The 15,156-nt window shown below is 44.5% G+C and overlaps 1 protein-coding gene across 4 annotated transcripts in view; it reads left to right on the top strand.

The window, feature by feature from the left end:
• The window catches only part of ARHGEF3 (Rho guanine nucleotide exchange factor 3), a 311,369-nt gene that overhangs the window by 254,122 nt on the left and 42,091 nt on the right, over positions 1 to 15,156 (top strand). The gene's annotated exons all lie outside the window — the stretch shown is intronic.

The raw sequence follows: 15,156 nt of genomic DNA, 5'->3' as shown, positions 1-15,156 counted from the left end.
TCTTCCTTTTCCCCTTCCCCCTGAGGGAAGGATTGAACAAGATTGCATTTTAATTTGGGGCAGCCATAGAGTGAAAGTAGTGATTAGAAACTTGGATTTAAGAATCAGACTGAGCTGAGTTTGAATCCCAAACTTGGCCACTTGTGAGCCAAGAGACCTTGGACCAGTGACTCATCCTCTGAGCCTCAGTTTCCTCATCTGTAAAATGAGAACTTCCAAGGGAATTGCGAAGATGAAACGGGCATGCAGAAGGCTTCCACAGAGCAAATGCTCCACAGACCATTAGCCTCAGCAGCATCTGTTTTGTTGCATGTCCATCAGTTGAGTGGAAGCTGTGGACGGACATCCCTGTCCAGTGGTCTGCTGCAAGGTCACCCCTTCCTTTTAGGAAACACCCACCCAGTTTCCAGGGATCCGAGTTGGCACTGGGCATTATTTTTTGAAAAACAAGATGTTCCAAGCACACTGGCAAGCTTCACATTTATTCCTGCCAGGTAGGATGAAAAAATTTAGTGTGGTTTTCTAGTGTTCCCATAATGACTTTCCCGCAGGGGGGTGGGGTATGAGCTCTGGGTAGAGAGGCTCCCTGCTCATGGGAGATGAGGAGTGTGTCATCATCCTCAAGGCCAGCTCCCACCTGACACGGATCATCCGGGAACCTTACCCACATTCCAACCGCAGACACAGACCCAGGGAAGGTGAGGAGGATTAGGTTGCTTTGGGAGTTCTTCATGCCATACTCATTAGCAGCACACTTTAATTATAAGTAGGTCCTTTGTTAGAAATGTGGGGAAACTCCATAGCGTGAGGGATACAAGTTGGTGAAGAGTTGGACAACTAAAAATGACTCCCAGTGCTCTTTGCTTGTTAGTAAATATTTGTGAAGACCAGACTCTACCTAGCTTTTTCTTTTTTTTCTGGGTTTAAAGAAGAGAAAGGCATGCTTTTGACCCTCAAGGAACTTTTCCTTGAGTTTGATGAGGTCATTCACAACATTAAAGTACAGGCAGTGATTGTCAATCAGCAGAAAGCTGGGTGGTGAATTGGCAACCTCATTGGGGGAGTTTGGCAGACTGGGAGGGGGTCATCCAATGAACCCCTGGTGCTGGATGCTAGCACACCAGTCCCCAGGCCTGCCCTTAACACTAGCATGGCACCTGTGCGCCTGGCTGGGCACTCTAAGATGCTGGGGGAGCACCCAAGAGGGGCTGCTGATTCCAGAAAGACAGGGCTTGAATGTCAAACCAACAGCTCCTACTTTTTCACTCCCTCCATCAGTCTCTTCTGCCTCTACAGTCTTTGATTTCTTCAGGGCTCCCCTCACCTGGCTTAGGAAATGAGCAGTGCTGTGGTTAACAACCCAGGCCTTGTAGCTTAGCAGCCTTGTGCTCAGTCCTGGCTCCATGACTCACTACCAGCTCTGTGACCTCAGGCAAAGCTCTTAACCCCTCTGAGCTTCAGTCGTCTGCATTGTGAAATGGGTATATTAATAGTACTGGCTTAATAGAAAGCAAGGAAATCATGCATAGAACACACTTTGGCACAGCCTGGCTCAAAATTGCCCTCAATATTATTACTGTTATTATGTTGTTTCTGTAAAAGGAACTTGTGTATCCAGGGAAGCCGGTATGGGGGTTGCCGGGAAAGCTTTCGAGTCAGATAGAGTTGAATTTGAATTTCAGCTCTGCCAATTAACTACTGGGTATGACTTGGGACAGGTCACCTCACTTCTCTAAACGCCTGCTTCCTCTTCTATAAAATGGGGTGATGGGATTGCTATGTGGAATAGATGAGTGAGTGTATGTGTGTGCCAGCATCTGGCACCAGGTGACCCCATGGCTCGTGGTACCTCCTCCTCCCCGGCCAGAGGTCCCCCATTGCCTACATAGTGCTTCCTTCTCTTCTTTCTTTAAAAATAATTTTTATTGTTGTTTTCATTAATTCTCAGATATCTTTTTTTAATTGAGGTAACATTGGTTTACAACACTATAAAAGTTTCATGTGTACAACATTATATTTTGATTTCTGTATACACTACTTGACTTCTGTATACTCACCAACAAAAGTTTCATTTCCATCCATCACCATATAGCTCACCCCCTTTACCCATTTTGCAATCCCCCCACCCCCTTCCCCTCCTTCTCTTCTTGACAAAATCAGAAGAGAAGAATTACACCTGGGTCAGGTGTGGGATGACCAACTTCTCTGTTTCTAGAAAATTGCTGGAATCTGTGAGTAGGTAGGGGCCCTGGCAACATGTAGTTTATTTAGTAGCAATTCTGGAGGCTTTGTAGGGCCAGACGGCCCCTCGCCACCCCTCTGCACAGCCCTGCTTTGTAAATTCAGGAGCGACCCAGAACCCGTCTCCTAAACGGTGAGGCAGAAGGAGGGAGCGCCTGGCTGGTAAATGAGCCTCCCCAACCATCACTGGGGGTGCTTAGGGAGTTGGGGAAATCTTTGTCAGGTTAGACCCTCAGTAGTCTCCCAAAGGAGCCCTTCCCTCTATAGCTGGCCCGTGCTGGAAAACTCATGGGAACTTTGCCCCCTTCTGCCACAGGAGCACTTTACTTCAGGAATAAAGAACATTTTTCTTTTACCACAAAACTGCCTTTGTCTTTCCTGGAAACTTTTATTGGCACCCCTTACCACTGAGTCTCCAGTGGCAAAACCAAACAACCAAATCACAGGTTTGTATTTACTTCTTTTAAGTCAACTGCCATTGTTTATTCATTTTCCCTCTTGTGTCTTTGTAATTGAAATGAACTGCGTGTGATGTGGGGAGAGAGCTAGGTCTCTGAGGCTTCTGCCTCCTTTGTCAGCGCAATACATTATTTTTCAAATGCACAGGCTTCTGAATTTTAATAGACTGTAGATAATGATACATCTGGTTGCATATTAATTGCTGAGAGTTAGAAATAACACATAATCACTATGTTTCAAGGTTGCAAGTGTACAGCAGTGAGAGTCAGGGTTTGTTATGAGCCTTTGGAAAAATCCATTGTTAGTGGGCATTTTTTAATTCCTGTCATTAAAAATGTGCTACGGCATAAGAACTGTCTTAACGTTCAGTCTTGTGTTCTGGATGTGTGCACGAACACACACACACACACACACACACACACACACACACACACTTCCCAAGGAGTAACAGTTTGAAGCTATTCATCTGCTCAGCTGGGCTGTGTGGGGCAACAGTAAGGCCATATGAATCCATTGTAGATTACCTACCTCACAGTTTCCTGAACAGCGTGCTTTGTACCTTATTTTTCTGCAAACCATCGCTTAGTGGGTGGTAAGATGTCAGCTGAAAGCCAAAGCAGGAAAGTTTTAAAATATTTTATTTTATTCCCTATTCAATCAGTCCCTTGTGGCTGTGTGACTGGTAGCCTTTTCCATTTTCAACCATCAGGTTTCAGTGTACTCTGTTCTCAGTCGAGAGCAGACTGTTCTAAAACACCCCAGTGCAGTGTTCCCTGATTCTCAGTGGAGGCGTGTGCTGCTGAGGGTGCACGTGGACCAAATGATTTGAAAGGATAAACTGTGCTAGGAGGGGCAGCTGGGGTTACCAGGGAGCTCAGCAAATGTATTTTCTGTTTCTCTCTGGAAGGCACATCTCTGCAAGGCTTGACTGCTGAAAATCATTGTTCTCATCGAGAACAGAAAGAGGAGGGGGTCCATGTTCTTTTCCTGAATACCTGGTGCCCTTGGTCAGATGTCCCTGTAGGTTTTACCCAGCAGCTGAATGTGGGATTCCTCGTCTCAGCCTCGTCTTCAGTCAGATGGCAGACCCAGCTGTTAGCTTTGCTTGCCTGCAACGTGTTTGCTCATCTCAGATTCAGCTGGAACACGCTGTCCTTCCTTTGAGATTGAGATCTGTGCATCCTTTTCCATCTCTGTACTTCTTTTTCCTCTTCTGGGAAGCTAAGATAATGCTGAGCCTCAAGGGATGGCAGGTAGATAAGAGAGAGGACATGTCAGTGGATCTGTGTATGGTCCTTTCTGGAAGCCAAAAGTAACATGTTATTTTGGGGAGAAATTCTACCCTCCACCTCTGACATGGCTTGAACACCCATAATTCCTATCATTGCCTAATCCCAGATAGTACTGGGATCAGGCAAGATTGGAGACCAGCTCTTTTAGCCTATAATTCAACAATGTGGGGTGGGGAGGGGTGGGTGGGAGGAGTTCGATGTAGACCTCAAGACCTACCCACTTGGGTGCACGTCCACCACTCAGGTTCTTATCTTAGGTTGATGTTTTTCTCTACTTGGATGTAGCCTTGGATCTTGCCAAACCACTCCCAGTTTTGCTCTATCCAGCCGGAGCTTGACTAAACAGATGATAAAACTGCCGGAAGAAAGGGAAGGCAGGAATGTAGAATCAAAATGTGGTCTCATAGCAGCCCGAGTCCGAGTCCTCGGTGGCCAGAGCATGTCATTGGTGAGATAGTGGCAGGTAACATGGAGCACCAGCTTTGTCCCTGGGAGGCTCAGAGCAAAATCCAGTGCTGCAGGGAATGAATGAGAGCAGGAGAACAGGCTGGCGGTGGGGGGGAGTGTGGGGGGAGATCACACCTCTCCTTGGACATCACAGTTTCAAGGCAATAATTTGATATTTACAGGCAACAACTTACGGGACAGGCTTGTACCGAGCACATTACACACATGATCTCGTGTCACCTTCCCAACAACCCTGTGAGAGGGTCGGAGAGCCACCCTCACTTCACAGGGCATGAGACCAAGCCCGTGGAGGTTACATCATTGGCCCAGGGTCACAGGGTGTTCGGTGCACAGGGCACTGTCCTCTGGCTGGAAAGGTAGGCTCATATTTTATCCTTAGGTCCTTTGCAAAGAATCAACACATTTGGGGGACCAGAGTGACAAGAACTTTGTCACTTTCAGCACAGGCTTTCTGCTCATCCTTAAACACCAGGGAAGCCTCAGTAAATGTCCTTAAAGTGCCCTTGAGGTCTGTACACACCAGTTCCCAAACCCTGAAGCAGAGGTGGAATCCCCAGTGCATTCTTCTCCCCCTACCCCTCCAACCCAGCCCAGGGGGAAGCTAGGGAATCCCTTTTACAGAGATAAACAAATACAGAATTTATATCCCACCCAGGGGTTTCCAAGAAGTCAATAGGAAATGACTGGCCGAGACCCCAGAACCACAGAGCCCTTCCTCTGGGCCTGTGGCTGTGATTAGGCCACCACTGCCACCTCCGGCTGACTTCTTGGCGTCCCCCACCCAGGAATGTGTGGCTCTGACCCCATTTTCCAGACCTGCAGATGGGTGTGGTGTGCTGTGGGCACATTTCTTCTGTGGCATTCTTGGCAAAAAGGCATAACCTGGCTCTACTCATGAGAAAACATCTTCTGGGCCTAAGGTTGGCTTCCCTGTAAGGGCCACAGAGGCTTGAGTCTGCTGGCAGCTCTCACACTTTTCCAGGAGGTCGAACTGTTAAAGCGCTTCAGCTCTGAGCATCTGGCCCTTTCTCCTTGACAGAGTAAGAGCTTTGCTTGATACTCAGAAGGCATATGTGGAGCCAGAGACTGCAGAGAGAGCTAAATATTTAGCTTCCTCTTTCTCTGAAGGTCTGTAATGCCATGTCTGGGCATGACCAAAATGAGTTTCAGGTGATGGGCTAGCGTTTGCTAAAAGGAACTTACTGGGGCGTGGGTGTGCATTTCTCCTTCTGCCCAAGGTTAAGTAATAGTAACATCCTGTGTAAGAGAACGTGAATGTGGTTTTCTACTAAACTCCAATATTTTAGGGCTATTTATTAGATATTTTTAATCATGGGCCAATTTAACCGGTAGCAGACTAATAAAATAAATTTGGGCTTGCTGCCAGGACAAATGTTGACTTACCCTTATAATGTTGACTGAAACGAATAACTTTGAAAGTAATTGAGGAGTGAAACCTTAGCCAAAAATACAGTGTCTGAAACAGTGGTTCTGTTTTATTTTACTGGCACTGCTAAGATATTTTGTTCATAACCTAGGCTGCTGCCCACCTCGGCTCTTGGAGAGTCCCATATTTTACTGAATTATTTTCCAATGTTTTGTTTTGTTTTTTGTTTTTCGGCCCATAAACCACCATTCAGCAAAAATGAATATCCCCATGGCAGAGAAGAACAGGCTACTTTTCCAATGTGGGAGCAAACAGTCAATGATAATGAGAGGAATAAAGATAATAACTTGCTTGAGGTGCTCCCTCAGAAACAAAATGGTATGCCAGTAACGTTTGCCCTTTCAGAGTTTGTAGTAAAATTAATCGCTCCTCCAAGGTATACTGGATGAAATCCATCTGACTCGCCCCACACTCACCTTTCCTTCATTTTGCCATTCAGTTTGTACAAATACTAGAGAGCGATAGTAGTTTGCCAGCATGTGCTTTGAACTTGAAGGAAGCAGGGGAGGCCTGGAGGAAATGAAGCCAGGATGACCACATGAATTGTCATAAAGTGTGATTTCTTTCTCTTCTCATTTTTTTGCTTGCATTTGATGGGAGCTGTGTTTGGGGCTGGAACTGAGCATCCTTTCAGAGGCTTATGCCAGCAGTGTCTGAGCTTAGTCCAGCATCCCCCTCTGATGCTCCTGCCCTAAGCAAGACCCCCCTAAAAGCAACCACCTCACAGGCTGACCTTGGCCAGAGGCCGTAGGTGCTGACTGGCTCAAGCCAAAACAGACTTGATATACATGGAATAAAGATCATCTCCCCAACCTTAATGTGTTCAGTTTTACGGCCCCAAGCGTCGATGGTTTAATCTGTGGATCTGTCCAAACCATTTTGTGTGTGGTGTCTCCATCAATGCTTTTTAGCATTGCCATGAGGGGAGGCTGGAGAAATCGTCAGCTCCTCAACACAACCCTGTCTACAGCTTGGCCATGAGACTGAACTAACTCAGAGGGTCCTGTGGATTTTATTTATCCAGGCTCTCCTTAGTCCCCAGTAGCAAAAATACAAACAAAACAAAACAAAGCCCCCCAAAAGCACTTTTTTCTTTTAAAGAAGGAAATTAGGATGTTTTCCTTATAGCATCTGATGCAGAGAGAGTTGGGCCATTTCATCAAAAAGGAAGTCTAATCTCCCTTGGATACACAGTGCAAGGCAACCAAACCTGCAGCTGGAGAAAATAAACACAAGGGTGTGGCCTCCACGTTTGAGATTAGCCAGGAGGGAAGGTATCAGGGATTCTTCCCAGAGCTGTTCCTGGTGGTTTGGCAGAGTCCACAAAGCCTGTGGGACCTTTGTTGAAATCACCTATAATCACCTGGAATTTTTAGGGGGAAATTATAGTTCTACTTTTGAAGACCTTTTGCTCACCTTGTGGGTTAGAAACCAATAATTCTGAAATGCGTTTGGCCTAATCAATGAAGCCAGGTTTCCGTTGGAATTTGGGCCTCATTATTTGCCTTTTAACTTCTAGTAACAGATGACACCAGGTCAGTTAGCTCCGTGCCAGGGGAAAGAAAACAAACAAAAAAAATTTTAATGGAAATTTTGGAGTTAGGAACCATTATTTCATTATTGTTTTTTTCTATTTCCAAAAAAATAAGATGAAGAGTCACTTGTAGGCTCCACAGAAGCTCCCCTTCTTTGCTCCCCTCTTGCTCAGACAGCTCTGCGAAGGACTCCTCGTTGCTGCCTCTGTGTCCTCCATGCCCCTGTGTTCCACTGTGCTCTACCTGCTGAACACCTCACTTGCCCCACTCCAGCCAAGGCTTACTCTCTTGGGTGCTCTGCCTGGATCAACCTATGGTTCTCTCTGTGCATCCAGGAGACATTCCCCCAAGGGTGACACGTGTACCCTTCAATGAAGCCCACTTTGCAGATGCTGGGTAAGCACTTGCAGAGCTGAATTCCAGAGGATGCACGTAGTCACAAAGAATCTCTTCCATTTATGTGTATTAATTACAAAGGGAGTGGTAGTAACTTTACAATGGAGAAATCCAGCAGATACCTTCTGTAGGGCTGTTGTAACAAAGTACCACAAGAGGCGAGGCTTAGAACAACAGAAATTTATTTCTTACTCTTCTGCAAACTAGAAGTCGAAAATCAAGGCGTCAGTAGGGCCATGCTCCCTCTGAAACCTGCAGGAGAATTCTTCCTTGCCTCTTCTAGCTTCTGGGTGTTTGCCATCCGTCTTTGGTGTTCTCTGGCTTGTAGATGCCTCACTCTAATCACTGCCCCCATCATCATATGCTGTCTCCCTGTATGTCTCTGTCTAAATTTCCCTTCTTATAAGGACACCAACGATGGCATTTAGGGCCCACTGCAGTCTAATATGACCTCTTCCTAACCTGATTACATCTGCCAAAATCCTATCTCCAAATAAGGTCACTGTCACAGGTTTGGGGGTAGAACTTCAACATATCTTTTTGTGGGGGACACAATTCAACCCATTGTACCACCTTGACCAACTGGTCCAGGTCGATGTCACCAGTTATAAGATATAGTGACATCATGTCCCCCAGATATGATGCACCAAGAAGGGCACATCACTTCTGTTGTATTCTTGCCAAAAATGCATAATCTGAATCCAATCATGAGAAAGCATCAGACATGTTTAAATTGAGAGATATACTACAAAATAACTGACCAGCACTCTTGAAAAGTATCATTGTCACAGAAGACTGAGTAACTGTCACCGATTGGAGGAAACTATAGTGATATGACAACAAAATACAATGAAAGGGTGGGAAGGCCTTGGCATTAGGAGATGTCAAGGGAAGTGAGAACATGAGAATATTTGTGGTGACCTAGAAGTTGTTTTTTTTTTTAACATCTTTATTAGAGTATAATTGCTTTACAATGGTGTATCAGTTTCTGCTTTATAACAAAGTGAATCAGCTATACATATACATATATCCCCATATCCCCACCCTCTTGCGTCTCCCTTCCACCCTCCCTATCCCACCCCTCTAGGTGGTCACAAAGCACCAGCTGATCTCCCTGTGCTGTGTGGCTGCTTCCCACTAGCTATCTATTTTATGTTTGGTAGTGTATATATGTCCATACCACTCTCTCACTTTGTCCCAGCTTACCCTTCCCCTTCCCCATATCCTCAAGTCCATTCTATAGTAGGTCTGCATCTTTATTCCTGTCTTGCCCCTAGGTTCTTCTCACCATTTTCTTTTCTTTTAGATTCCATATATATGTGTTTGCATACGATATTTGTTTTTCTCTTACTTCACTCTGTATGACAGTCTCTAGGTCCATCCATCTCACTACAAATAACCCAGTTTTGTTCCTTTTTATAGCTGAGTAATATTCCATTGTATATATGTGCCACATCTTCTTTATCCATTCATCTGGTGATGGACACTTAGGTTGCTTCCATGTCCTGGCTATTGTAAATAGAGCTGCAGTGAACATTTTGGTACATGACTCTTTGAATTATGGTTTTCTCAGGGTATATGCCCAGTAGTGGGATTGCTGGGTCTTTAAGTTTAAATGTTTCAAGGTAGCCCTCTCAGCTCTCAGTTTCCCAGCCATGTGGACCTTTCCCTATTCTGGCCTATATCAGTTCAGAATTATTGAAATTCAGTAGTGGGATTTTTGTTTTCATTTTACCAGGTTTCTTCTAATTACTGTTGATTCTAGATGATGTCTGACTCTTCAGTATCCTTTCTCACTAGGCCCTCACTAACAACTGAAGTAAAAATCTCAGATGGCACCTGTCAGCTGCAGTTCAGCATTCAATAGTACATTTGCAAAACTGTTTTCTGTCCATTGAAATAAATCTTTGTATTATGGAGCATTTTGACCACATACCATCTTAAAATCAGATTTCTACCCCTTATTTTTGACTCAGTAGTACTTGGAAGTGGAACTCAGGATCTAAACATTTTGAATGTTGCCTAGTATAGTAAAGGTGCTGTCAGAAAACAGTATTTTGGAAATTAATTTTCTAGAATCTTCTACAGTGTCCTCTTCTCTACTGAGCAAAATACTTAATTGAAAATTGAGGAATCTCCCGCAAAACTCATGTTCCTTTTTCTAATGAGCAGGGGGGAAAAAAGGCCTCAAGCCCTCAAGAATGGTTTCTGTATTTGTTAATGGTTGAAAAAAAGCAAAAGAAGAATAATATTTTGTGACATGTGAAAATTATATGAAATTCGAATTTTAATGTCTATAGATGAAGATTTAATGGAACATAGGCACATTCACTTATTTACATACTGTTTATGGCTGATGGTAGAGATGAATAGTTGTGACAAAGGCTGGACAGCCCTCAAAGCCTAAAATATTTAACCATCTGGCCCCTTACAAAAAAGTTAGCCAAGCCCTGGAGTAGGGCATGGGCTCTGGATCCAGCCTCCCTAGCCTAGGTTTAAATCCTGGCCACCTTTTTTAGCTTTCCCCATCTTTAAGATGAAGATCACAATAGTGGCTACCTTGCAGGGCTGTTAGGAGAATAAATTAGTAAATATCTGTAAAGCATAGAGAAGAGTCCCTGCAATGAATATGAGCTCATCATTATTATGTAATAATTCTAGAGCTTCTCCATCACTCTGAGATCATAACTTCCTGTTTAATATGAGGATGATGAAAGCCTTCTAGAGGGTTACTGTTGGATGACACGTGACCCCTGGGTGTGCGGTTCCCAGCACATTTCCTGTCACACAAATGTAGCCCTACATAAGGCTTCCTGGTGTTTCTGAACATTTGAAAGACTTTTTTTTATGATTCCATCAACTCATGGGCAAAAGCATCTGCTAGCATAGTCGTTTCTCGCCTCTCTCTTGCTCCTGGCCAGGTGTAGAGCATCCAAGAGCAGTGCTGCCCTGCAATAGAGCAGTCAGTCCTGCACTGATGGCTGTATTTCTGGCCCCTCATGGGCCGCGTTTGTGACTCGGTAAAAGCAGAATCTCAGGGAAGCTGCAGACGTGATGTGAAAGACTCTCCTACTGCTCTCCAACCCCACTCTGGCTGCAAAAATGAAGTGCAGGGAGAATGAGTGAGGGTTTCCTGTGTGCCACATCTATTAGAATGGAACTATTTTTTAAGGAATAAGAAATAGTGCCAAATTATATTGATATGATAGGCATTTTCTTACATTGTATATAATGTGCTTTGGTTTTTATTTTTTGGGGGGAAGAATAAGGAGAGGATAAGAACTGTATCCCCTAGGGAAGGAATATTAAAATCTATTTAATTAAATCTCACATTAAAAATAAAATTAAAGGGCTTCCCTGGTGGCGCAGTGGTTGAGAGTCCGCCTGCCGATGCAGGGGACACGGGTTCGTGCCCCGGTCCAGGAGGATCCCACATGCCGCGGAGCGGCTGGGCCCGTGAGCCATAGCCGCTGAGCCTGCGCGTCCGGAGCCTGTGCTCCACAATGGGAGAGGCCACAACAGTGAGGGGCCCGCGTACCGCAAAAAATAATAATAATAAAAAAATAAAATTACATGGAGTGCTTTATTCTCCTTTGTTTGTAATTCAAGCACAAGAGATATTTAAAATTGCTGAATCAATTCCTTTATGAAAAATATGATCGCTATACCTTTCTTCATCCTCTCCTTTCCTTCTTCCCACCTCTTCCTTCTTTTTTCCCATTCCTTGTCCTCTGGAAAGGTGAAGAGAAAATATTTGATAAAAGTCAGTTTTATCATTCATGATAAAAATTCACAGCAAACTTAGCACAGAAAGGAACTTTTTCTACTTGATAAAGGGTATCTCTTCCATGCTCTCAGCAAATACAATACTTAATGATGAAACCTTCATAATAATTACTTTGTAATTTGGAATTAGACTATGGTACCTGCTATTTTAGCTTGTAATCAACAATATACGGGTAGTCGTAGCCAGTGCAATAAGACAAGAAAAACAAAAAAACCTGTAAGGTCTGGAAAACATGCAAAAGGTTGTTATTCAGAAAATACTGCCCACACAGAATACTCAATGCCTTTTCCTTTTTTTTTTTTTTTAAGATGTTGGGAGTAGGAGTTTATTTATTAATTAATTAATTTTTGCTGTGTTGGGTCTTCATTTCTGTGCAAGGGCTTTCTCTAGTTGCGGCGAGTGGGGGCCACTCTTCTTCACGGTGCGCGGACCTTTCACTATTGCTGGCCTCTCTTGTTGCGGAGCACAGGCTCCAGACCCGCAGGCTCAGTAGTTGTGGCTCATGGGCCTAGTTGCTCCGCGGCACGTGGGATCCTCCCAGACCAGGGCTTGAACCCGTGTCCCCTGCATTAGCAGGCAGATTCTCAACCACTGTGCCACCAGGGAAGCCCCTGCCTTTTTCTTTTTAGTTTTATTTTTTTAACCTCTTTGGTGAGATGTCCTCCTGCCCTGTCTTAGAATTTCATGGTGAGGGTGGTGTCTGCACTTGAAACAGGACACTTCATTCCTGGGTTTAGCAGTGTCCTTGCCCAGCTTAGTCTGGCAGCTGAGTTGTTGGATTAGGAAGCTTCTGCAGATTGTGTTCTGTCATCTCTCTGTAAAGCCTGAAAGCATCCCTCTTATTGCATTTGCTAGTTCTCAGTAGAGCTATTTAACTAGAATCTGGAAACATTTTCCCTGAGGCTCCTTTTAGACAGCAGTAAAATGTAGCTCAAGACATACTGAGTAAATGGAAAAGAAAAATCAAATTAGGCCAAGAATTTTTTTAATCTCCTATTCTCACTGAAGCCCTCAAGGAGAACACCATAATTCATATTTGACTCATGTGGGTCAGGCATAAAGCCTCCTCTATAGATTCAATAACCTGTAAATGTTCTGGTTGTGAAATTGCACCTGCCCGCTTTGCTGGATCAAGCACTAAATCATGCAGCAGTGGTTTGTTTTGATTGTTCATTACTTGGGAATGTCAGATTGCCAGAGAGCAGCCCAGTGTTTACTTCCAAATGGGTAAAGCCTTGGGAAAGGAGTTTTAATTACAATCTCATGTAACAACACTGCACACAACTTGCAGAGGGGCCAGCATTTGTACTGTGCATTCATCTTATAGCGGTGCAGAAAAACACCCATCTGACTGGCTCATGTAAAATGGGCAGCAAAGTCAGCAGAACCTTAGAAAAGATGACACAGCAAGTGGAACAGAGCCGAATCTTCCCTCATCCTGCCAAGCATGCAGGGCTCCCTGCCCCTTTTTAAAGCAAGAGAAGCCAGTTGGCATTTGCCCTTCACCTTCCCTAGTTTGATATAGAATTTGTGACCTAACAGATTTAGCCGTTAATAAAACAGAGACCTGGGAGTCAATGGGCTCTGAGGTACATGCAGGATTATCTGAGACCAAGTCCTGATCCTCTAGGAAATCCCCCATCCTCTCACTTGCTGCAATGCAGTTTGTGCCACCAAAGGTGGTATATCACAACTCTGGCATTTCCAGCCAAAGCAGGAGCCATTCAGGGGATGCTCAAGAGGCTGTGTGTGTGTGTGTGTGTGTATTCAGTATGCCCGCTGGTAATGGAGCTCTGACGTAAAAAAATATTTTAAAAATCCTCCTCTGGGCACAGATTCTCAGGAGCCAGGCACTGGACAGGGAGCATCCTTGAAGGGCGCTGTCACCTGGAAGCAGAAGGGCTATTGGATCTTTCTCTTCAGCATTTAAATAATTGTAATGCGATGTCTCTCATGTTGAGAGATTCATCCTTTGCATTTTGGAACTAAGCCTTCCCAGTGTTCGGAGAGTTTCCTGCTGTCTGTTCAGCTCAGCATACCAAGAGGCTGGAGAGGGACCCGGCAGCCCAGATTCATTCTCCGTCTTGGAAGTATTTGCTTCGAGAAATCATGAAGTCACTCCTGGCCATGTTGTGGAATTGTTTTGTGCTTTTTAAAAAGCCTTTTAATTTTTCTATTTGAATGCCAGAAAGGTTGGGTCTGTTTCAGAGAATGCTTCTGATTTCTGAGGCTGGCAAGGGCATAAACTGACATGAGAGTTTCTCAGCAGAACTCCAAATTCAGGCAAGATCTTTCCAAGCACCTACTATGTTCACAACACCCTGCAGGGGTATTCTGGAGAATCTGAAGTTCTGGCTTAACTCTCAAAACTTTGAAGGCAATGGCTGAAAAAGAAAGATGAGCATCTTGAGGCTCCCTTTGGAAATGATTGAGTTTTGCCACAACCATTGGCAAGTTTGGTTTTTTCCATCAAAATTTGGTGTCTTGATGTGCTGTCCAGCATCTCCTGCAGGTCAGATGGAGCTTAGGAAGACAAGGGTAACTTCTCTTTGTCTTTGGAAAGTGTTTTGTCGGTCATCTCTCTCTTTTCCACAGCCTGTTGTTTTTATGTATGTAATTCTCATCTGCAGAGTCATTGGTATGGGTAGGCTCCCCTCATCCATCAGCTTGGTTTGGGGTAACTTGCAGATTTGCACGTTTTATGTGGAGGTGATTTTCAAAACTTGTGGCTATGTGTACTAGTATAAAAACTGATGCTCATGGTAGGGTTTTCTCTCTATACGTTTTCTTTTGCTGTCTGGTTGTTATTTATAACTATTAATATGTGCATTTCAAATATACTGTAGATACAAAGATGCTTTGTTAAGAGCCTAGCAATAGAATAACTTCTTTAAACAATATTTTTTTAATTTGGTATACTTAAAAAAAAAGATTTTTTGTGCTTTAGAAAAGCCATTGCATATTAGAAATTTGGAGAGTGGCTTCAGGTAAGTTGGAGAAAACATTTTTTAAAAAGATGAAACCAGGGCTTCCCTGGTGGCGCAGTGGTTGAGAGTCCGCCTGCCGATGCAGGGGACACAGGTTCGTGCCCCAGTCCGGGAGGATCCCACATGCCGCGGAGCGGCTGGGCCCGTGAGCCATGGCCGCTGAGCCTGCGCGTCCGGAGCCTGTGCTCCGCAGCGGGAGAGGCCACAGCAGTGAGAGGCCCACGTACCGCAAAAAAAAAAAAAAAAAGATGAAACCAGAAGCATGAAAAGACAACTGCCTGACAAGGTCATTGGATGGGAAATCTGAGGCAGCTTTTCTCTACAGGAGGGGTTGAAAAGAATCATGCTACTTAGTGGAAGCCTCTGATTTAAAAGCTGGCAGATGTATTTGGGGTGAAGGGAATGGAGAGATCCCTGCCCATTTGCTGTCCACTCAGAGGCTGCTTATGTTGACATCCCTCTGCCATTTCTCCTTCCCTGGCTCCTAAGCCAGGTCACCTCCACACAGCTGGAGTGAGACAGAGCACTGTTTACATTCCACAGA

The sequence above is a fragment of the Neophocaena asiaeorientalis genome, unplaced genomic scaffold (genome assembly GCF_003031525.2).
Source record: "Neophocaena asiaeorientalis asiaeorientalis breed wild unplaced genomic scaffold, Neophocaena_asiaeorientalis_V1.1 scaffold251, whole genome shotgun sequence".
In the NCBI taxonomy this organism is placed as follows: Eukaryota; Metazoa; Chordata; class Mammalia; order Artiodactyla; family Phocoenidae; genus Neophocaena; species Neophocaena asiaeorientalis.
The sequence above is the reverse complement of the archived record's forward strand: the minus strand, read 5'-3'. Positions and strand labels throughout refer to the sequence as shown.